Source organism: Chiloscyllium plagiosum, unplaced genomic scaffold (assembly GCF_037043375.1).
Source record: "Chiloscyllium plagiosum isolate Xiang-an unplaced genomic scaffold, Cpla_swu_hap1 HiC_scaffold_6, whole genome shotgun sequence".
In the NCBI taxonomy this organism is placed as follows: Eukaryota; Metazoa; Chordata; class Chondrichthyes; order Orectolobiformes; family Hemiscylliidae; genus Chiloscyllium; species Chiloscyllium plagiosum.
In genome coordinates, this window is record NW_028270144.1 from 30619466 (window position 1) to 30643850 (window position 24385).

A 24385-nucleotide genomic window follows, 5' to 3' on the forward strand; every position below is an offset into this window, starting at 1 on the left:
AGTGTGATATTTTTTTTAATGTTGAAGTAGAGGAGAAGATATTAGGATCAGCAGGTTTATTGGTCATTTATCCTACTGCTATTAGTAGGACATTACCATTTCACTCATGGCACTTGGGCATCACTGGCTGGCTAGCATTTATTGCCTGCCCCTAGCTGCCCTTGAGAAGATGTGGTCGTGAGTTGCCATCTTGAATCGCTGCAGTCCACCTGCTGCAGGTTATAGTAATAGCTAGGGCTAAAAGAGTTGATCGAGATTAGGGACAGGGAGAAATGCAGATACTGGAAGAGGGTACAGGGAGAGGTGAAGGGACTGGAGATGCTTACAGTGATGGTGTTGTAGGGGCTGGAGGAGATTACAGAGATGGGGAGGGATGTACAAGGTGGAAAAGAACAGATGAGGGGAAATGTAGATGGTAGAGGAGATTAGAGATATGGAGGGGTGCAGACGCCAGAGGAGGTTAGACATGGGCAGTGTTTTAAGTGCTGGAGGAGGTAACAGGTGGGACTACAGGAGATTAGACTTGGGTAATGTAAGGCTGAAGAGGATAGATACACGAAGGGGTACACGGGTTGGAATGGATTAGAGAGATGGAGTTGGACACAAAAGCAATGTACCTAAATATTTTATGCTCTTAATCAATGATAGGGGTGAGTTAGTGAAGTGTCCCTTTTGTTGTTGAGATTTACCTACCAGGCATGCAAAGCAGGAATGTTTTCTAATCCACCTATTTAACTGATCTGAAAATCATGATTGTGCAAGATCAAGTACCTTTATTTACTCCTGGCAAGTTGTGCTGGATATGAAACAATTATCGATTGCAAAGTACTCAACATGCAAAGATCATAAGGTAGTCATTCTGTGCCTTGTTTTACTCGTTTATTTTGTTCCATTGCAGATTCTCCAAACTCACCCCTCCTTCAGGTTATATTTATGGCAAAGCATGTGCTCTTGAGGTGGCAAAGTATAACTGAGTACAACTATATATTCATTCTTTTGCAGCTGATGCAAGTGCTATGGGTATTCTCAATACCTAACCGATTAATCGGTTAGAGGGTGGAGTAGCCAAATGCCATTGTCTAATCAGTCTGCTCTGTATTGACAAGACAAGTACTGATACTGCCTCTCCCTATTTCTCAATAGCTCATACCAGTGGTACTGCATCATGCAATTTTATATTCCATCATGGTTTTAGCCTTTGTCCTCACAATTTCACTATCTGTACATAGCAACAACTTATTTATGTGGAGGGTTATGAGCTGAGGAGATTATGAAGATAAGGAGAGCAAGATTTAAAAACAAAAATTTAATTTTTAAAATAGATGTTTTGCTTAACCAGGATCTCTCCGAACTCAACAAGCATGAGTGATGAATGACTGAGACTTAGTGCAAATAAGAGGAGTGGGGTTGTTTGTAGTTACCAAGGAATGCATTGGGACAGTCAGGCTGAGAAGTAACAAAAGCATAGGTAAAGATTTCAACATCAGGCAAGTAAAGCAGGGGGCCAGTTTGAGTGATGGCATGGAGATCAAAAAGGCAGGATTCTGCTGTCTGAATGTCAAATATTATGCTAAGTTTGGTTATACCCCACACAGCTGTGAGGGAGAAGGGTGGAGTCATTACCATGAGTGAAGAGATTCTTGCAGGTTCAAAGTATGGTTTCACTTATCCCAGTATTTAACTGGAGGACATTTGTGCTGATCCACTGCAGATATCCCACCACTGGGTATTGGAAAAGTAGTCAAACAGTTTTGAAGAGTTGATGGTGGGGTAGAACCAGATGACCTTGGCTTAGTTTAAAAACTGGCGATGTTTTTGGATGACATCTTTGAGAAATAGAATGTCAGGAATCAGAGATGAAGAAGGCTAAATCCTTGAAGGCCGTCAGAAATCATGGTGCAAGATGTCAAATCACTGTGTGGGTAGTTCTCTGGCTATGACTGGATAGATAACAGTAGATCTATTGAGTGCCATACCACCCACAGTCTGATGGTGGAAATTTATTGGCGGTCAAACGAGTGGATAATCATGTAAAAGCTCTGCTGGTGGGTCAAGAAAGATAAGAATTTTACCTTTGTCACAGTCTCTCAGAATCTCAATTGTGATATTGATAGGAGCCATGTCAATATTGCAGCAGGGGCCACATTGCAGAGAATAAAGTTGAGTTTTCAGAAAGATGGGCAAAATCTGAGAAATCGAGACAGGGAGGAATGCTTGGGTGTGATCGTTTCCAATGATGGTGAGGTCAATAATTGTCATTTTCTGAAGAATACCTAATGAAATGCCCATTTTTGTATCATCTATTTTGCAATTTTAAGCAGAAAATGTTTTTTTCAATGCTTTTATTTACAATGAAACTAGTTTGAACAATGAGTGATGGAAGTGGAAACAAGAATTTGACTTATTTGACACTCCTTTGTGGAAATGTCAGCTTGGGTTGGGCATTCACTTGATGAATTGCCTTTTTTGGGAACTGTCCTCCAGCAGTTGAGATTCTGCCAATTAGTTGTGACTAATGCACTTTCCTCCAAAGAAGAGTCTACCTTCACAGCACGCAAATGGGAGTCAAAATGTTTCATGGCTCTCAGGAATGTCACTTCAACCCCTTGGGCTGTGTTCTGCAAACAACTCTTCTGTGATTTTAGGTGTTATAACCTGAAGGCCGCGCCCAAGCTCTGCAATTCGTTTTGGACGGTCAACATAACGCAAGGAGACACAAATAGAGAATTATTGAATTGCTTAACTTTAGAAATAAGAACCCTCCCCCTTCCCCACCTCCCACTGTAGAGTCGTGGACCAAACAGCCTGTCAGTAATTGGCTCTGGTTCAAATGAAAGCTATTCTCAGAAACTGGAAGATGCATGAAAAAAGGAAAACTTGCATGGACACTAATACATGTATTTAGTCAGACTTCTCCTGCTCCAAGTATTTTTTCCATGCAGTTTGTTGAAATTGCTCACTGAAAAAAGGGCAGAAATAGGATGGACCACTGGGGACTTGGGATGAATTCTTAGTTAATGAAACTGATAATTCAGATGGACACAAAGTGGAGAAGGCAATCAAGTAAATTAGCAATGAATGAAGTACAGAAAGAGATGAAAGGGAAGAAAAAACGTATTTTGATTGAGAGAAAGGCAGGTAAATTGACTGAGGAAAAGTATGAAAGAAGCTTTTTGCATGTTAAATTGTAGAAAGCTTCCAAGAATAATTTACTACTTGGAGCACAAGACTCTACTTTCAGATCTGGAGTGATTGAATGTGATGCATGAACATAAATCTGGTCCTCGCACAGTAGAGTGCTTGGTCTAAAATGTTTAATTAGCAATTAACATGTAAATAGCACTATATCCTAACTCACAAGGAGATTGACGCTGAACTGTTTTCAAGCGGATGATGGTGGAATGATGCAATGGTGGAATGTTTACCTTGCGGGAATGGGCAATTCATAGGTTGTCTCCTTGCTGTTTAAGTGCTGAATGATTTATACATTGATAAGGATACATTGATCTGACTTCATTTTCAGGGAGGTGGGTGAAGGAACACGCTGTTCCTTAAACCAAAGCAATCATCATGGGTCTCTGTGCATGGGATGTCCATGCACAATCAGTCACAGCCTCTGGAGGAGGGTGTGCTAAATCTCTCATTCCTGTGGTGACCTGTAATCTTTTTATTGCAGTTAACTGCATTTACTGGCAGTGTGCAGAGATACTTCTGCATTTTTAAAATCTAAAATCTTAATGGAATAAAGAGGATAAAAGCTTTCATCATCGCTTCTACCCATAAATCTAACTCTGAGATAGATGAAACACATACTCTTAAGTTCAAAAACAGGTAATGGACGGGGGGAGCTAAGTCTTTGGGACAAGGATTGAGCTATAAAAGAACCTGGGATTCTCCTTAGTGCTCCTGAACTATTTATGCTCCCTTATAGGTACAACTTATCCAACCATTGTTTCTAATTGTCAATTTTATCAGTGATAGGATGGCACTGCTGCCTCATAGTGTCACAGAGGTGACTTTGATTCCACCCTTGGATGGCTGTCTGAGTGGAGTTTGCTCCTGTTCCCTCCCAAGTCAAAAGATGGGCAGGGTAGGTAGATTGGGCCATGTTAAGTTGCCTATAGTGTCCAGGGATGTGTAGGCTAGGTGGGTGAGCTGTGGTAAATGCAGTGTTAGAGGGATGGCATGGATCTGGATGGGATGCTCTTCGGAGGAGCAGTGTGGACTCAATGGGCCGAATGGCCTGAATCAACACTGTAGGGATTCTCTGATTCGATGGTATTTGTCATCTGCTATCCCTGCCAAGCTTTTGAAGATTGTGTACCCTTTGCTGATTCTGTCATTCTCTGACAATCATTGAGAGAGATTAGGATGTGATGGAGATTTATTTTTAGTGTTACTGAAATATTGAGTGGTTGCATTGTAAATGGTTTTGAATTGAATTTATTGTCACGTCACGTGTACGGAGGCACGGTGAAAAGCTTTGTCTTGTAAGCAATACAGGCAGATCACGTAGTCATGTGGCATAGATAGTAGGTAAAGAGTGGCAAAAACAAAAACACAGGTACAAGCGAATGTTTAAGAGTTTGAGAGTCCATTCAGTACCCTAACAACAGTAGGGCAGAAACTTTTGCGAAACTGGCTGGTGCGTATGTTCAGGCTTCAGTACCTTCTCCCCGATGGTAGAGGGTTGTAGAAAACCATTGCCAGGGTGGGATACATCTTTGAGAATGCTGGTGGCCTTTCCTTGACAGCGGACCTGATAGATGGATTCTTTAGATGGGAGATTGGCCTTTGTGATTGTCTGGGCCAAGTTCACCCCTCTCTCTGTAAACTTTTCCAGTCTTGAGTGGTACAGTTGCCATACCAGGTAGTGGTACATGTAGACAGAATGCTCTCGATGGCACCCCTGTAAAAGTTGGCAAGAGTATTTGCCATCATGCCAAATTTCCTCAGCTGCCTGAAGAAGAGACATTGTTGGGCCTTTGTAACCAGTGCGTCCACATGAAGAATCCAAGAAAGCTTGTTGTGGATGACACTCCCAGGAGCTTGACACTCTCCACTCATATTTCATCTGTGTGCTGTTAATGTGTAGGGGGGCATGAGTAACATCCCGCTGCAAGTCAATAGTGAGTGCCTTGGTTTTGCTGGCATTGAGAGCAAGGTTGTTCTCAGTGCAACATTTTTCCAGGTCTTCCATCTCCCGTCTGTAGTCTGTTTCATCGCCATTTGAGATTTGACCGACTATGGTGGTGTCATCAGTGAACTTGTAAATGGTATTAATCTGGTATTTAGCAATGCAGTCATGGGTATACAGTGAGTACAGTAGAGGGCTGAGTATGCACCCCTGGGGAGGGCTCCAGTGATGTGTGAGTGAGAATGAAATATTGTCCCCAATCTTAACTTATTGTGGTCTGTGGGTCAGGAAACTGAGGATCCAGTTGTAGAGAGTAAGGCTTAGTCAGAGATCACTAAATTTAGTAATCCGTCTCGAGGGGATAATAGTTAGCAAGTTTTGAGAAGATTTATAGCTCAGGTTGAGGTTCTGGGTGTAGGTTTGCTTGCTGAGCTGGAAGGTTCATTTTCAGATGTTTCATCACCATACTAGGCAACATCTTCAGTGAGCCTCTGGACGAAGCTGGGGATAATAGTGTTGAAGGCTGAACTGTAGTCAATGAGTAGGATTCTTATGTAGCTGTTCTTGGTGTCAGGATGTTCTAGGGAGGCGTGAAGGGCAAGTGGTATGGCATCTGACATGGATCTGTTGGTCTTGATAAGCAAATTGTTAATAATAACTACTTGTCCCACTTTAACTTGTCAAAACGCGTGGTGATATTTTCTAATCAACCTGTTCAGAGCTGTTACTACACACCTCTGGAGCAAGTGGGACCTGATCCTGGGCCTCCATGTTCAGTGGTAGGGACACTGTCATTGTATCATAAGAGATTCCACCCCCCCCCCCCCACCCCCCACCAACAGACTCATCTATTGTGTTCAGTACAACCAAGTTCCTTTTGTTATGCCAGAAATCATAGAACAATACAGCACAGAAACCAGCCCTTTGGTCCACCATACCTGTGCTGTCCATGATACCATTCTAAACTATTCCGATCTGCCGACATGTCCCTCTTTCCCTGTCTGTTTGTGTCTGTCTTAAACACTGCTATTGTCTCTGCTTCTACCACCTCCCTTGGCATAGAGCTCAAATATGCCAGTGGCAGTGTCCAAAGATCATGAATGGATTTCCTGTTTTAAGGCTTAAATAATGTAAGAACCTTTGACTGTAATACATAAAATGCTCTTGTTAGTACTATGTAATGAGATGAATCGTTTATGGTTGACTGTATATTGTAGGAATTACATTTTACTCCATATTTATTTACAAATGTGAAAAAAGATCGCTGGGTTGCTCTCACTTTTTGAGCCTTTCTGCTTGCACAGTGCTCTTACTGAGATGACTTCTCTCAAAATCTAGTCGCAAGCTACAATTTTTTTTTAGTATCATTGTAATGCATATATACTTTGTGGTTTCATAAGCTCTAGTCTTAGTCTGTTAAGTTTCAACGCCGTTTCCTGACAATTTTACTCATTCACTGTGTCCCTGTTTCTCAGTTGCATTGGGTTGTTAAGAAAATCAATTTGGTTGAGAGTTGTTGCATCACTGCACTTACACTCCGTTCCACCTGGATCACTGATTACAGGCTTCTGATGAGTGCTCCCTGCTTCAAAAGTTGGGTTCTCAACAAACCACCTCAGTATGGCTAGAGTTGTTCAGACTGTGTGATTAGTTAATTTGTACACCACCCAATCTCCTGACAGTGCAGTGATTAACTAGACTGTCTTCTGTTGTCTCTATTTATTTTGTTTTTCATTTACCCCAGAATTTAGTCTCTAACTTTGAAGGTGGGTTAAGAGTACTTGGGACATCAGATCAATTTCAACAACTGAGTCCCAAGAAGCTGTATAAAGATCAGACTTCCTTCCATGAATGTTGCTTAAAAAAGCAACTTTGTGAAAAAAGAACATTAACTCCTTGTACAGTAATACCAATCTTTGCACATGTATTTTGTTTTAAGATCTTCTGTTTCTTTATTTCTGTGTACTGCTATAGTAAATTATCCCCACAAGGGGCTTAAGCTGTGTGCCTTGGTCTAATGATCTGTCGATTGCTTTCAAAAGTGATGGAAAAATGTGGTGTACATTTCATATCCCTGCAAAGTTTGGGGTTCATTTTTAAACAAGGGGCATAAAGTATCTGGAGGAGAAAGATGGTCATCTGTAGTCTAGTGAGGTGCAGAACAAAATTGTTCAAAAAATCTTTTAACATGTGATATGGAAAGGGAATTTAGCTCCAATGAGCACTTCAAGTCAGGTAATACAGTAATAACTCTGGGGAGAAAGACAAGATGATTGAATGGAAGAACAGATTGGAGACCCTAATAAGTAAGGATTTAGATGATGTGGAACACTATGAATTAACTTTATTGGCTGTTAATTAGTCATGGTATGACCATTGCCTACGAATCACAAATATGCTGAATTAATGCTTTAGTATTGGACAAAAGTAGAATTATCATTGATAAGGCTATGTTAGTCAGGTTGAGTGTTCCTGGTTAATTTAACTGCCAAAGCAAGACTGCACATTGCTCACATGAGCAAAGTATGGGTCAAAGCTCTATTACTATCTCACCTGAGAATTCTGAAAGCTATTTCCTGATTGGTCAAGTTCATTTCTTCGACCATCGATCCCCATGTACATAGGTGAATCTCAGTCCTGCTGAATCGCAATACAGGTATTATGCAGTGAACATTTGCCAGGTTGAATATGCCAACTTAGACTTTCTTTTGACCATTGGGATTTGAAAGGATGCTTTTGCCACATGTACTGAAAATCAAGTGGTTGTTAATGGAGCCAAAGAGGGTTTCCTAGTCCTGCAAGAAATTCATATCACCACCTCCGGGTAAAGTCACATTGAGTGCAAAGGCACTTTGTTGGATTGCACTGGGTCTTAACTGGGATCAAAGACACCAGGCCCAATGTCCTGTCTGTGGATACCCATCACTGCCTACTGTCAGCACAACACCGTCCCAAAGCCTAGAATCCCAATCTGATTCCAATATAGGGGAGTGAAAGTGGGAGGAAGAATTGAAAGTTAGGGGTTTTGGGTGCAAGGGAAGAAGCCTAGCTGTCATAGAGTCCTAGAGTGAAACAACATGGAAACAGACCCTTCGGCCCAACTCGTTCTTGGCAACCCGGTTTCTGAAACTGAACTAGTTCCATTTGCTGGCATTTGGTCCATATCCTTTTGTACCTTTCTGATCTGTGTACCAGTCTCAATCAAGCATTAAGTGCTTCTGAATGAGGAAACCCCACCTCACTTGGAATTTGCTAGCCATCTCACAGAGAATTGCTTGTTGTATTCCCTGTGGGGATATTAATTATCCACTTCAGGGATTAAATTATAAGTTGAAAAGGAACTCTGGACAAGAACCTTCCTGACAGGATTTGATTGGGATGGAATGAGGAAGTATCTGAGGGAGGGCATTAAGTTCCACCTGTAGTTTCAAATCAGCTATTTTGAGATTTTGTGGTTAGCAATCGTACTAACAAAAAAATACTAATTGACGTTCTACTCTAACTTGTCTTCATGACACAATTGCTTTCATTTCTCACCACTGGTTTCCATGAAGTATTTCAGTTTCAGTTTTCATGTAAATTGGTAACCTACAGAAGGAACTACACATGAAAGTGCAGAGTTCTGTGGCAAAGAAGGGGAAAAATTGGAATAATAATTGTTCTGCAAAATAGTGAGATACACCTCATGATGTATCTCCCTTCACCCCTTCTGTCAGGCTGCAACATGTGTTGAATTAGAGGAAACCCACAACAGTAGAGGAAAACACAGGCTACTTTAGTGACAAGAGAAGAAAGTTATTTTGTTTTGAAGGAGTGGAATAGGAAGGACAGAAACAACAGATCACCAAGGATTTAAAAAGGGAGAATTTGTGGTCGGCCTGTCCTGACCATTAGTGTAAATATTCTTTTCATCTGGAATGCAGAGAGGAGAGAAATGTGTGAGACGTATATAGCTTACTGTTTCAGATGCCATCTGTTTTGGGAAAATAGAGCAAGTGCAGAGAAAATAGTATTAGCAGCCTTTTTTAGGTTTGCAATTTGGAACAGTCCATTCTCAATGCTTTAGCCCATACAGAGAATAAAACTAATTTTATTTTGTTTTTGAGTACAAGCTGACCTTTTTTTTGTGCTTACATAATATTGCAACCGAAGATGTACCTCAAATTACAATAGCCATCCTATATTTAGGCTGGTGCAATAGAAAAGGATTGTGAGTAGAACAGACAGACAAGTGGCAGATGTGATTTGAACAGTTGACTGGTGCACCTTCCTGAATGAGTGAATTTGTATGAATAAATATAAGCTCTGTAATTTTGAGCAGCTCTTCCAAGCACACACTAGCTAAAAAAATTGAATTTGTAAAAGAAACATGGATTATGCCCCAGTTAGAGCAATATTATAATTTGGGTACCATATTATAGAAGACATTGACGTTATCAAGTACTTGATAACATCAGTTCACTCAGGATGGTATAGAAATGAGGTAATATAGTTGAATGATTTGATCTATTAAACAATTGAGAAAGCCAAGGTAGAGACATTTTTTGAGCATTTTTAAAGGGTTTCTTGATTGTAAACAACACAACTATTTCTTCTGCTGGGTGACTTGGTTGTGAGGCCACCATTTAAAAATCATTGCAAAGGGAGCAAGGACCATTTTTCTTTCAACAAAGGTTTGTTGTGACCTGGTATGTCTTGCTAAAGATTATTTGTTTGAAACTAGCACCATTGCATCTTTTAAGGGAAAACTGACTATGTTGTCAAGACAAAAAGGACACGCAAGGCAGTGAGAGAATGGGATAATTTTGAATACGCATAAGCAAAGCTCTGCGCACAGCAAGAAGTGACCTTCTGTGCTGAAAAGTTGCATGGTTCTATGTAGCAGTCTGAAATTTTCCAACAAACCCATTAGACATTGTTCATATTAAGTTGGAGATTGCCTTAACAAAGGCAGATTTAATTTTCTTTTCTCTCTTTGCAATTTTATATATCTATCCTCACCTTTGCATGTAAGCTTAAATCTTTAGAATGTTAATCTTGCTGCTTTTTGGCTCCTAGATTCCACTTTTGGAATTGGGACAATGAAGAGAAAAATTCAGTCAAATTCGAATTTTGTTGAATTAATTCCAGGGATGTGTATGTCCCAGTCAATTTCAGCATTTATTGCCCAACTCCAATTTCCCTTGGAGATGAAGGTTTGTTTGGCATTTCCTTGATCACTATTTGGGCCATTGATGTGGGTAATTATGAGTAATCTGTAATATGGGGCATTAATGAAGTAGATTTTTATGACCATTTGAGTTGCTTGCTTAGCATCATCATTATGAGCCAGATTTATTTAGTTAAGTGAATTAAAATTCCCTGATGGATATGCATATTCAAATCTCACTAAGTCATGGTCATCAGTTGAAGTCTCGCGAGTTAAAATTCCAGTGATTCAAATACGAGGCTGTCATATCTGCTGGGTACGGTGTGAAAACCAACCTTGTACTTTGTTCCATTTGTTTCCTAACCAGCAAGTTAGCTTAAAATTGCCCAATAATAACAGTTCAGAATGTCCAAGCATGTCAATTTATCTGCAATGCTCCGAGAAAGACCAACCAAAGGTGCAAGCAAAATTGATACAAAATCTAATTTAATAATTGAGACAACGTGAACATGCATTTAACATTTGAACTCTGAAATGACTTAATTTGTGATTTAGAGGTGCCAGTGTTGGACTGGGGTGGACAAAGTTAACAATCATACAACACCAGGTTATATTCCAACAGGTTTATTGAGAAGCACTAGCTTTTGGAGAGCTGCTCCTTCGTCAGGTTGTCTAATTAGTTGGGTTACGTTACAAAGGGATTTTCCATTTTGACAGCCTGCCTTGCACCTGAAAGCAGACCTCAAATTTGTGGACCCACACTCCTCCTGATTCTTCCAACATTAACTCCTTCCAATTTCAACCTGGAGAACAGAGGCAGAAGTAATATATATAAGAATAACTTAATTACAAACTGAGTTAGCCATTGGAAAGGTTACTGCCAATATTGCAAAAGCTGTATAGCCTTGTATGATTCCTGAAATTATTCAGAGGGGAGTGTCTCCTATCTACTTACAATAAATGCATTTTATTGCATGGGTGTGAATGATTTAATTGGTAAGCAGTTTTTGACCCATGAACCACATGTTCCTGAAAGTTTGTGAAAGCAGGCTAACGTTAGCAAGGAACAATTAAAATGATTGTCGGCTACTGAGTTCTTCAATTGTGCAAACACTGATTCAGAACACAATGTTGTTTAGATTATTTTTTTGACGTATCTATGGCCTGCAACCAGAGAACATGGCTTCCCATGCAGAGTTAGGAAAATAAATATTGCGTGCTGTTCAAGTGGAATTTGGTAAGAAAATGCAGGAGTCAGGCAGCAAATGTTCCTGAAATAAATGGCAGGGTCATAATAGAAAACGTTCTCCACTGACCAATCAATTGTTCATCGTGCCTGCATCATTGATTCTGCTTTAATGTTCAATTCCTGTTTACAAACTGCATTATTTCAGTGGCTCTGAGTGATCAGAGACCCAGCCTAATGATCCAGGGTATTGAGTTGACTGAGGCAGCTAGGGAATTTAAATTGTTATTTTAGATCTGAAATTCAAAGGTGGTATCCATAACTGTGACTACAAAATTGCCAGAGGCTTGCAAACATTCAACTGGTTCAGTAATGCATTTTTTTTTCTTTTTAAGGGAAGGAATTCTGTTGGCACTACCCAATCTGACCTATACGCGAAACCTGCAGCAATGTGGTCGACTCTTTGTTGAGTTCGCGGGCAGCAATCAAGTCATTTGGTTGCATTCAAGAAAGTTCACTACCATCCACTCGAGGGCAATTAATAGCAGGCAATTCCTGTAACACCCATACATTATGAATGAATTATTAATGGATGATGTGTCAATAATGTTGCCTAGTTTATATTCCAGACCTTCAAATGAGATGCATAAAGGACAAAATAGTTGGTGAGATATGGGAATACTGGAAAGGGGTTGCTAAGCAAGAGAAATACTGGAAATGGCAATTTTTTTGTAGCACCATGAAGGTGTAGATGGTTGGTGAAAGAGAGGAGGGAAAGAGAAAGTTATGAACAGTAATGATTAAATTTGATTAGATTAAATTCCCTACAGTATGGAAACAGGCCCTTTGGCCCAACAAGTCCACACTGACCCTCTGAAGAGTAACCCGCCCAGACCCATTCCTCTACCCTATATTTACCCCTGACTAATGCACCTAACACTACAGGCAATTTAGCATGGCCAATTCACCAGATCTGCACATCTTTGGATTGTGGGAGGAAACCAGAGCACCCGGAGGCAACCCACGCAGACACAGGGAAAATGTGCAAACTCCACACAATCGCCTAAGGCTGGAATTAAACCCAGGTCCCTGCTGTGAGGCAGCAATGCTAACCATGGGACAAACTTTCACCACCAATCTAGGACTCTCAAAGGCAACATTTTAATGCCCTCACTACTGTTCTGGCCAGGACTGGCCTGCTCAGAACAAACCAACGATTGAACTGGAATTTCTCTTGGCTGTGAGACTCATTGACATGCAGAGGTCATTGCCTCCACTTACAAAATACAAAGTTGAACAATCTTTCTGATTTGCTGTCGCTGTCACTGACCGTTTGAGGTTTATCATCCTGCTCTACACTCTGAACTTGACTGTTCATAACTTAAAGGAAAAAAAGCTCACTTTTTAAATTTTGCTTTCTGCATAGAGTGATATATGTATTTATATCCTGCATTACCTTCAGTACATGAAATTGGGCTCTGCAAAGTTTTTTTAATGGAACAGTCCTCCAGACAGACACTGGATGACTGAAAGTCATAAGTTTAAATTGAAACCCTGAAATTTTTGTCTGGTTACGTATTGAAAAAGCACGTGATGGAAATGCTGAGACAAAGTGAACAGTGACTTAGAAATAGACTGGTGAGTTTCATTTGAAAATTCAACTGAATATCTCTGGCTCCAAGTCCATGCTGGCAGATTTAGTCAGCTGCCAAGAATTACACTCTTGGCAAAGCACAATAATATTTCATTGGCACCTGATGCTGTCAATTAACCAAAATGAAAAAGTTATATTTTATTTTAACACAGTACATTATTCTACTCAAGATACCTTAGTGGCATGCCCGAAACTGTATGTTCAAGTCTGTCCAGTATAATATTTAATGAGCACTTTCTGATCTAGAGCATGATGTGGAAGCTGGTGCTGAATTTAATAAAGAGACTGTGTAGTTGTATTTTGCAGAAATTTTGAAGACTGGTACTGTTCAGGAAACAGAAACTGCACTGTGAAGGAAAAGTTATTCAACACTGCTTGACATGAGACTGTAAAAGCATTCTCTTTTAGGAGCAAAATCCTAAAATCTGGAACAGGAGAATTGCAATATGCAATGACCATTAAAACCGTAATAATCCTTTTCTGTCTCTCTTCTGATTTCTTTCCTCTGAAGTCTCCAACTATCCCTCCTTTAGTCACCTCTCCAATGTATCCCAATTCAAGTTTACCCCCAATGTTTATCAGCTCACCAACAAATTCAGTGGTTAAATGTGTAATCAGTGTAATAAATCACTGTCTCAACATGCTAACATAGTCTGACATTTGTTTCCCCAGTTTGTTTCCTTGGTATACAAAGGGAAGTCTCATCTTCTGAACCCTTGCCTGAGTAGCGCTCATGCCTATTTTGACTTTATCGCAGGCAGTTTAGCACTCTCAGCTGCTGTTGTGATACTGGACCACAGTATAATACACAATTCTAGCAGGGATGATGGGGTGGGAAGAAGATCAGGTTTCAGAAACCTGATGCTCTAGTTCTCGTTATAGGTGAGGTAAATTTCGGTCGTGTTCCTACCAGGTTTAGTTTGCGTGCACTTTATCTGCACCCCTGGGTTACCTAGATCACAAATGGAGGCAGCACCTGATATTTGTGAAATGTGTTTCACAGCCATTCCCACTTTCTCCTCCCCACCTTTCTGGTTTTCTGCTACCTCAACCATTTTTTTTCCAACAACAGAGGCTCTCTGCTATTGCAAAAATCTTAATACCAGAGCAACTTCAATTATCCGGCATTCAATTAACCAGATATCTGATTATCTGAACAAGATCGCAAAGTCCCAATGCTTGGCTAACTGTTATCCAGCATTCAATTAACCGAATTAAACACCCCCACCCAGTCCTTCGGATAATCAAAGTTCCTCTGTATTGTTTCTGTCCCAAGTCATATAAAATGTTAGCTTCATTGAAATACTGTTTTGTATTATTGGTACTTTGGAAACAGGAATAAAATATCAAGTAGACAAATAGCAAATCTGAACAGGAACACTTTATTGACCATGCTTGCACTGTAATACAGCTGGTTCCAGACTGGACCCAAGCTCCACCCATCTGGGTCACCTGACCAGCTCTTTTAAAGGGGCAGTACCCCTCAACTACACATACAACAATTAACTTTGGGAATGTATTCAATTCCCCAATAGAAGCATTGAGCAAGCTGCTACTGCCATATTTGTTCAATACCCAGCAGTCTGTCCTCTAATGACTCTTTTCTAGAGTGAAAGCAATACTTTGAAATGTATCAAACTATTTGTGACTTAATTGGATAATGATATCTGTTCACATATCATATTTTCACGCCACAGGTTCTAATTTATTACCTATGTCCCACCAAATAAAAGAAGATGATTCTTTTGAGGCAGGGTTCTGAAGAAAGGTCACTGGACCTGAAACATTAACTCTGCTCTCTCTCTATAGATGCTACCGGATCTGAGATTTTCAAGCAATTTTTGCTTTTGACTTCCAGCATTTGCAGCTTTTTTGTAAACTAAAATAATTGATCACTTGGATTCAACAACTTTATAATAGCTTGCACCCCACCCAAGTTATTATTTTGCTTTAGATATTTCTTCATGTCCTGAGATTTATCCTCCTCCTTTCTTTACATTTGATCTCTGACAAAGTCTTAAACCATAGTCATGTGATTCAAAGACTCTAATGTTGTTGGAAGATGTTGCAGTGGTATTGGTGTTAAACAAGTGTTTAAGCTCTTATCCCACTTAATGCTGATTTAACCTGTGAACGGACTCTGTTGCTAAGCCATGTTTTGTTGGCACCTACAGCCATGGGTAACTGACTCCACTTAATGTTTAAACCCAAGGATGAGGACGGGTTGGCTGGCTGTGGGGGAAAGCTGTCTCTATTGTGGCTTCAGTTTGTCCAAAAAAAAAAGTCATTATTGGAAGATTTAATATGGAATAATGAGCATGAGCCACTTTTCTCCACCTCTTGGGAACTATAAGCTGTTTAACAGTAATAATTCCTCACCAGCTGTCACAAAGACAATGTATATATGTACTTGGAAGAAAATTGAACACAGTATTAATGTGTGAGGAAAACATGGTTGTCCGCTCAGGAGGAGCAATTCCACTCCAGGATATCTGCTCCCAGGAGCAGGACACTCCAGAACATCCCAGATTGCTTCCTATTTCCAGGACTGCAGTTTCCCCTCCCACGTGATCAACAATGCTCTCCAGTGTATCTTCTCCACATCCTGCACCTCTGCCCTTGAATCCCCTCCCTCCAAGCACAACAAGGATAGAACCCCCCTCCCTTCCTTACTTCCATCCCACTAATCTCTGGATACAGTGCATTATCATCTGCCATTTTCCCCACCTACAATCAGATTCTACACCAGAGAGATTTTTTTTCCCCTCCCCATTCCTATCTGCATTCCGCTAAGACCATTCCCTACCTCATTAGGTCCACAACTCCCACCAACCCATCCTCCTTCCCTTGCTATTGCAAGAGGTGTAAAACCTGCACCCACACCTCCCCCCTCACCTCCATTCAAGGCCCCAAAGGATCTTTTCACATCCAGCAGAGACTTTTATGCACATTCACCCAACTCATCTACCGTGTTTGTTGCTCTCGGCGTCAACTTATGGAGTGTTTCAGTGAACATCTCTGGGGGACACATCAAAAAAACCCCACCGCCCTGTGGCCGACCACTTCAACTCCCCCTTCCATTATTCCAAATATATGCAAGCCCTGGGCTGCCGCCATCTGACGACTGAAAGAAGAATGCTGCTCCTTCTGCCTTAGGGCCCGCCAACCACACAGCATCAACATCAACTTCACTAGTTTCCAAATCTCCCCTCCCCATACCAGAACCAACCCTCCAACTCAACATAGTCCTCTTGACCTGTTCTACCTGTCCATCTTCCCATCTATCTGCTCCACCCTCTCCACCGACATATCACAATCATCTCCAACTGACCTCCACCTATCGCTTTCTCAGCAATCTTCACCCCCAGCCCCCTTACGTCTCCACCTTCCTGATGAAGGGCTTATGCTTGAAATATCGACTCTCCTGCTCCTTGGATGTTGCCTGACTTGCTGTGCTTTTCCAGCATCAGACTTTCCGACTCCCACTCATACAAATGACTGACAAGATGAGAATGATCTTGACTTCGTGTTAAAATAGAAATACATGATCCAAGGAGGGCCAGGAAATTGCAGACGAGACTGTTTCCCTGTAGCTTCGTAGTGAATTCACCTGGCAATGACTTGATCTGCCATTCAAGCGGATTATGGTTAGACAGGACTGATCTATCTTGAGTTCCTGAATGGCTGCATGAGCAAGTTGATAGTGTGTCATGGTCCACTGAGTCGAAAAGATCCAGGCGTGATCTTTTTGTTAAGTTAGTGTTCCCTGCCCTGAACCAGAACTTCACTAGATCTTAGAATAGTTTCACTTGCCGGGCAAGTGAAAGAATTTGGTTGCAGTTTTTGTTATTCAGCAATCTTGATGTTTTTGTTGGCATGCATATTTCTGGATAGAAGGGAATGATGGGATCAGATTGCCTATGACAGTTGGTTTGGATTGCTGCTGTCTGGCATTGTGGGAAATGCCTACTTTGGCCAAGGTTTGTTTAGAATGTATCTGCTGCCTTTGGAACTGTATTCCATTGTGAATTGTTGCTATCCGAGTTGGAGAATAAGGAAAAAATGATTTGTCTTTGAATTGCAACATTCACCAAACAGATCTGCTATTTTCTCTCAAACAGTCTAACCTATTGTTGGCATCAACACACCTCTTATTCCACGGTAAGTGATTGGAGGTGTATTGGAGCATTTCGATCACTTGGAACTTTTTAACCTTGTTGTATTCACTTTACTATACAGCAGTATATTGCTGTGTATATCAAAAACCCGCTCCACTGTGGAGAGATTTCTAGAAAGTTAGGTACAAATTTTAATCCTTTCCATGCTAAGCTCTTTCCTAATATAAAATCAGTTGAATTTCTCAGATATGTGCCAGTATTTATTCCAGACTAAGCTAAAATCTTTTGAAGAAGCTGTGCCACACTGAGCTAATGCACTTTTATTTTTGATCTCTCCAAGCTCTCTGAAGGGATTAAAATATCTTGCACAAATCGTTTGAATGATTAATAGTACCAACCAATCAGCTGTGTATTCCTATAGGCCTGAACTACAACTGTCGACCAAGGTAGAATATTATGCCACTGAGGTTTCGTACATATTCAGCCATACTTGGAAAAAATCTGCAACAGTTGTTGAACCATTACTACAGAGAGCTCATCAGTAGGCCATGTGCACAAAAGTAGCAAAATCTTCAAAGCTTATTGTTAGCTTTTTTCCTTCCCAGAGTGTAAAGTTAATGTTTTTGAAACTGAGTATTGTGAGGTAATCAACATAAGACATAATATTCCTTTGAATAAAGTGAAGGAAGCTAGCTCTAGGCCCGGTGCTGAACTAATGTTTATCCCTCAATCGATAATTCAAAATAAATTATGAGATCATTATCATGCTGCTGTTTGTGGGACCTTGTTGTACACATTGGCCTCTACATTTCCCACATTACACTCATGCCTACACGTCAGTCAGTTGATTGTTCTTCTCTACCTGTCCAGCCCTTCTCAGGACAGGAATATTTTGTCTACCTGAGGGAGCATGTGAAACCTCCGACCTGCAATTACTGCAACTGGTACTAGAAATCCAATTTGAAATGTGGTGTTTTTGTTTTTACAAAGAGCTGGAGTAGAAAGAGATTTGAAACTGTGAAAAAAACCATACTTTAAACACTTATATTTGCATAATGCTTTTTATGATTACAGAACATCCCAAAATGGTTTGCAGCTGAAATAACTGCATGGAGACCAGTATCTGCCATCAAGTCCCCCTTTACTTGCATGTGCAGAGTATGTGGGTTGTGTCCAACCAGCTCAGAGCCCGTCCCTAGAATGTGGATGTGCTCTAAATCTCGCTTTTTTAAATTCTGTTCTTTTTATTTTATTAAATAATTCACAGTTTACGAATTAACATTACCACCTGTATACAGAGAAATAGTAATTTTACAAGGAAGAGGAGCAACAAAGCCAGGCCCCAAACCCTAATGTTCAACCAGTTTTCAGGGAAATGAGGACAATCCTTAAATCCCAGTTTCAATCATTACAAAACAGTAACAATGACATCTGTACATAAAAGACAGTCCAATTACATAAAAAACAGTTCATACAATACAGACCCCCAGAAACCCAGCAAGCACCCCCGTCCCTTCCACCTTCCGGCCACTCTAGGGCAGCCTGTCCCTTCGCACCTTCCGGTTCTTGGTCCACCCCATGCCCCTTCCAGTTCTTGGTCTGCCCTGACACCTTCCGACCACCGCTAGGACAGCCCGTCCTGCCTTCCCCACCACCCCCTCCCCAAGGACAACAGCGGTCAGGATGGCCTACCCACCTTCCAGCTTAATTTCCTGCTTATATCTATTAGCCAGGGCTCTCTGGCACAGGTTAACAACCTCAATCAAGGATCTCTGAGTCAATGTGATCCACCCATCCCTCCCAATCACTACAGCAGCCAACGAAGCATGTTTTGAGGATTGTTTACTGTTGAAATCCAGAAAAATGTGGGACACAGTAAAAGTTGATCTTTTGTAGTTTGTTGGATGACCATATGGCTTATTTACAAGTATGGATCTGGGGAGGTAATGGCCTTGTGGTATTATCGCTGGACTGTTAATCCAGAAACCCAGGTAATGTTCTGGGAACCTGGGTTCAAAGCCTGCCATGGCAGATGATGGAATTTAAATTCTATAAAAATCTGGAATTAAGAATCTAATGATCATGTATCTATTGTGGATTTTCAGATTCACTAATGTCCTTTCGGGAATGAGCCTGCCATCCTTAGGTAGTCTGGCCTGTTTGTGACTCCCGGAATATGGTTGACTCTTAACTGCCCTCTGGGCAATAAATGCTGGCCCAGTCAGCGATGTCCTTATCCCTTGAAGAATTTAAAAAAAAAAGTTATCTTCCTGATAATGGGGGGGGGCTGAAAACCTGCATCACCAAACAATTTCCATCAGGGATTAGTTTAAACTGCTGACAGGCAAGAACCTCAAGCTATCTCATTTCCCTTCCATGAGGCAACTCTCATCCAGCACCAAGCTGCACTGGTCATAGCACAATTAACACCAGCCTACATTAGCTTTTCATCAAATATTAAATAAGTTTGCTTGTATTGCTGTTTGAACTATTCACTCCTCTACTGAGATGAAAACTTATAATAAGTCTGTGATGATGGTGCAAATTCATAAACACTGTTAAACTATTCTGAACAATATTTTTCAAGAGGGAATTTCTAATACAGTGGAACCTCGATTATCCAAATACCAATTATCCGAAAATCGGATTATCCGAAGGAGATCTCGAGGTCCTGATAGCTGTGTTTCCAGCAGTGATCGTGTCTTTTGTTTACAGTAATTAAACAGGCACCATCTACAAATGACTGACCTCCCGCTCTCCCCCTCTCATCCCACACTTTCCCTGGAGTTCTACACAGGTGTACCCTAACTCTTTCCCCGGAAAGAGTTCCCAGGAATAATATCTCCAACATTGTCCTGTACAGGGCAAACATGGAACCTGTCAAAAGTTGTGTGTGTGTCTGTGTGCTATTTGGAGACTTACCCCACAAAGACAGCAGCAGCAGTCGTCTTGTTGGTGTTCAGTCCGGATGCCCTGGAGAGGGAGTGGGGGTGGCCTGGGCTTGTGCACTTTGTGTTTGGTGGGGGGGGGGGGTGCGGGGGCGCAGGGTTGGATGGGGTTGAGAGCAGGGACGGAGCTGGGGGCAGTGTTGGACCGGGTTTGGGGGGTGGTGTTGGGGGCGGGGTCTCCCGCGCTGCATGCTGCTGCAGTCTCCTGAATAGGGAGCAGACTTTAAAACTCCAAGTCCCAGAGGAAAGGCAGTTAATCGATTTTCCAAATAATCGATTATCCAAACAAAATAGTGCCGGCCCATTGTGTTCGGAGAATAGAGTTTCCACTGTACATGTCTTTGGCCAATGTTTATCTTTTCAAACACCAGCCAGATTATCCGATCACTTATTACTGATTGATTGTTGGACTTTGTTCTACATAAATTGACTGCCATGTTTTCCTACAGTACAACAGTGAGACATATGGGTCATGTTGATAATAGAGTAAATATGTGAAGGATGACTTTTTTTTCCTCATCCTCCAAGTGACTTGAATACCAATGCACCACAGGAAGTAGTCAGACCGCACCTTGGGTACTCCTTTTGAGTCCAGGCTCATGAATCTAATTGCTTCTGTAATCTTCTGAATCACTTTTTTAAAACTGGGTTTCAGATGCTTGAATAGTTTCTTTTGCTACATCAGTGACTTCTCTTTTTTAAAAAAAATCCATTTTCTTTAGAGCACTGTTGCAGTTCCAATGGGATGTGGAAAGAAATTCCAAAGAGAGAACCTAGAACCTTTGCTTTTTCATTAAATCATCTTGCATCTTTCATAGTAACTGGGGGGGGGGGGTTTAAAAAAAATAAGGAAGTAAATAGTTTTGAACTTAGGTATTTATTATGCAAATCTAAAGATAAGCATACCTGACTATAGAATAATTATGTAAACTTGTCACAGTGTAATTGGACTCTGTTACCAGCCATTGGTGTCTGTACGGGGATGTCATAATTGCACTTTGTCATATTAAACAACTAGTTTCTATTATAAATATGAACATAAGCATTTTATAATAGAACATGTTCACAGGAAGTGAATGCAGATTTTCAATACATTAACGTAGGCAGTTGATGTCAACATCAATTGAAAACACAGCTGGTTGACTGACTTAGGAAAACTCCATTACCAATTACACTCCCCTTCTGGGAGTATAAAGAACAAGAACATTTTTTAATCTTGTGGTTTCACCATGATTCCAAGACTGAAATAAATTTGGTATATTTGGTGCATAATACTGAATACGAGGACAAAATCAATTTGGTATTTCTTTTTAATTACTTTGTAGGTGCATGCTGCCACATTGTTTCTTTCTGGCAGGTTAACTGAAATAGTAGACACTCTATTTTAAAGGTTATAAATATATTTTAGCGTGGATGTACAGCTGATACCCAAGTTCATTTAAATTGGTGATGAGCCATGACTGGAAAGTAGAAGTTGTTTTATTGCATACTCTGGACATCAACTCCTCGAGCTTGAATGCTGTTGTGCAGAGCAAGTTGTTTAAAACAAAGTACAATTATGTTGAGTTTCTTTTAATGAAACCCAAATGACTTCCCTTGACCATATCTCGAGCTCAACTTCTGAAACGTGTATGTCTCAGTCTATTCTATTTTTGACTAAATGAATGCTTCATGAGGACCATTCATGTCTTGTTGCTTTTCATCTTTTCAAACAGAAGTAATGGGGATTGGAGTGATACTTCTTTAAATTAAGGGTTAAATAACCGATAGAATTGACTGGCAAAAGTCTTTTTTGCATAGTGATTGGACTGGCTTTGAGTTGCTCCTTAGCAACTGTTAGACATGATTTTTCTTCCAAGCCTGAACATGTTTTTTTTGATTTGTAGACTTCAAAGTATTAACACACCGCTCAGAACTGTTGTCCCAGCTCATGTTATTGTTTGTGTTAAAGCAAGTAAAGCAGTAACTGAACAACAAGGCAAACTGCAGTTTTGTTTGTTTGCCATGATAAGGACATGGACTATGAAATTTCGCTTGGCAAATGATTTACTATTTCATTTCTCAGGGGTGACTTTACTTTGTACAGCTAATTAATATCCATGTTTATATCAAAGAGTCTCCTATCAAGTCTTGAAGTGTTAATGGATTTTCATTAACTCTAGCAGCGTAATTGAAATCTGTGTCCTGTAAGCAAAGTGTGTACATGCTTTCTGATCTTTTGAGGTTTGAGAAATTTTATTTCAATTTTGTTCTTGAGATATGGACATCGTAGCCCAGTCAAAATAGCCTGCTAAATTAACACTCCATTCGTCAATTTGGACAATCATTCCATACACTACCAGCAAAATGGCAGCTGGATGTATCATCTATAAGATGCGCTGCAACAACCTATCAAAGATCCCTTGACAGCACCTTACAAATCTATGATCTTCATGACCGCAATGGAAAAGGGCAGCAGAGGTAATGGAGTACAATCATCACCAAGTTCCCTTCAGGTCGCACAGCGCCCTGACTTGCAATAAATTTGTCATTCCTAAACTGTCACTGTGTAAAGATCCAGGGACACACTCCCTTAACAACACTGGGAATAGTGACTCTCCATGGACTACAGTGATTTAAGACAACTCACCAGGACCTACGTGAGGGTCATTTTGGAATATCAACGTTGTTGATATTCCAAAAGCAAATTTAAGTACATTTATTTCCATCTCAAATTTCCCAGCAAGATGATGATGAGCTTTCTCCTTATGACCACATGGTGATAGGGCTAGTGTTTAGGAATTGATCGTCTTTCTCTTACATTGTTGCTGCAGTTGTTCTTGGTGTTGTGGCATACACTACAAAGTCAGATAATTTGTTCTTCTCTATCATAATTTGAGCAGAAGGGAAGAGGCAGTTTGGGTTAAAACAATACAGCTTATCCATTACATTGGTTTACACTTCAGTCAGACCATTTTAAAATGTGTCGTTCTGCTTCTAAATGTTACAACTTGTATGTTTGACCTCAAGTTGTTTAAATATGTAAGCATATAATCAATGCATGCTGGGAAATATATTTTAAATTCAATTCTATGTATTTAATTCATAATGGGAGTAGACAATTTAGGTGCATAAGTAGGCCATTTGGCACCTTAAACCCGTTTTGCTGTTCAAAGATCACAGCTGATTTGATTGCACCCGAACTCAACATTTCCATCTATCTCTAAGTTTTAATCTCCTTGCTTAGCAATTTCTATTTACCTTTGCTGCTTTCTTTTTAAAAAAAAGCATTTGAAGATTTGACTTCTGCCATCATTTGTGGAAATAATTCGCGCAATCTCATGATTTCAAAACTTTGTCCCAGTGGTCTTAAATGTGAGCTTCCTTATTTTTGAACAATTACCATGGTCTTGATTCTCCCACTGAGCCGATGCTTTTTTTCATCTCCCCTTTGTCGAGGCATCTCACATTCTTACATTTCAAAAATGTACAGTCTCAGTTGTCTGGACGACTGGTTTGTGATGCAGAATCATGCTAACAGGATGCGTTCTTGTACCACCTGAGGTCGTCATGAAGGTTCTGCCTTCTCAACCTCTTTCCCCCTCACCTGAGGTGAGGTAACCCTCAGGTTAAACTCCCTACTAATTGTCTCTCCCTATTGAGATAGCAGTCTTATGGTCCTTTGGGACAATAGCAACTTTAAAAAGTAAAAATAATCAACTGTTGGGTGTTACCCCCAGATTGAGTACCCTAACAGGCTGAGACCAGTGAGTGCTTTTGTTGTGGAAGTATCTTGTTTGTCTTCATGATTTATTTCAACCAGCCTTTAATATGGTTTCTTAAGTCTACACTGTAATAAATTTGTAATGTTGGAAATAGTATGTTAAGTGAAATACTTTTTATTTACAAAGTTACATGCTCCACAGTTAGGTTGCACTCCAGCCTATCTCCCACAGCCTGCAAGGGTCGCTGCAAAGGATTCCCGAAGTAGTTTCTTGAAGTCTAGCCTAAATTCCAACTCTTGGCGTACCTTTTAAATTGTCATTCCTCGACCTGATCCTGTACTCTGGCATTGACCAAAACTCTTACCATCACTCCTTGATCACACTCTATTTTCTGATCCTTGGTCAACATGAAGTTCTGGATCAATAATAACTTCCTTCAACTCTAGTTTAGCAACAGCAAACTCTCCCATTTGATTTTCTCAAAGATCT

The 24385-nt window shown here is 40.5% G+C and overlaps 1 protein-coding gene across 6 annotated transcripts in view; it reads left to right on the forward strand.

The window, feature by feature from the left end:
- The window catches only part of LOC122550529 (LIM domain only protein 7), a 229781-nt gene that overhangs the window by 120682 nt on the left and 84714 nt on the right, over positions 1 to 24385 (forward strand). The window lies entirely within an intron of this gene.